This window comes from Penaeus vannamei, chromosome 8 (assembly GCF_042767895.1).
Source record: "Penaeus vannamei isolate JL-2024 chromosome 8, ASM4276789v1, whole genome shotgun sequence".
Classification (NCBI taxonomy): Eukaryota; Metazoa; Arthropoda; class Malacostraca; order Decapoda; family Penaeidae; genus Penaeus; species Penaeus vannamei.
In genome coordinates, this window is record NC_091556.1 from 23,253,381 (window position 1) to 23,254,340 (window position 960).

Here is a 960-nt window from a genome sequence, read left to right on the forward strand (position 1 = left end):
GTATAAATATTTATAAAAAAAAAAATCAGATTTTGTCCATAATGAAACCGGGAATATAATGAATATAAAAAGATATATAAGATAAAAAATTAAGACAGAAATTCCTATGAATATATCAGAATTGGATACAACTCTTGATGAAAAAGAAACAGACATTGATAAGAATATGACAATAATATCTTCCTTTATAATATATGGACCCCACCCCCCGCAATACCCCGCTTGTTGTCGTGGGGGGAGGGCCTTAAAAAGGCGACCGATATTGTGTCCAAATGTGGGGTATTACTCTTATCTTGGACCTCGGCTCTCGCCTTAAGTAACGACTTCAGCACGTTACTTCTCTGCTATGGTTGGCTTTCCCATGAGATACGCTGTGTTGCTTCACATCACCAGTTTCTAAGCTGTTGTCACGCGAACTAGCCGTACGCTCCGATCAAAGAATCAAGATTGGATTTCTTCCCGTTATCCACCCCCCAAATCCCTTGCCCGTTGTTGTCGTAGGGGGGCTTAGGAGACGAAGACTGAGACCCAATACAGGGATCTTCCCTTCCTAGGGCCTCAGCCCTCGACTCAACTAATTTTGCATGGTCTTTTTCCTCTCCAGCTTTTGTTTCCGTCTCTTCTCCATCCCCTTCTGCTATCTACTTCCTAAGGTGTGAGAGCCGTGCTGAGAGGATGAAAGGCTGACCTTGTGCCAGTCCTGAAAGGCCTGCGGGAACTATGGGCACGATACTCCCGACTAATCTAGCCCTTACCTTCAGTAGCGAAAGGAGGTGGACCGATTCGGCCTATTTACATAATCTAGGTTCCCCATGACCAGTAATGAAAATGTAATCCCGTTATTAGAGGCTATGAGGCTAGCCCCTTTATCAAATAGCCCCAACCCAGGCTCTCCTTTGACCACGGCTCCGAACACTGAAACTACTGCCCACTCCTCAATGCCTACTAGTGCATTACCCA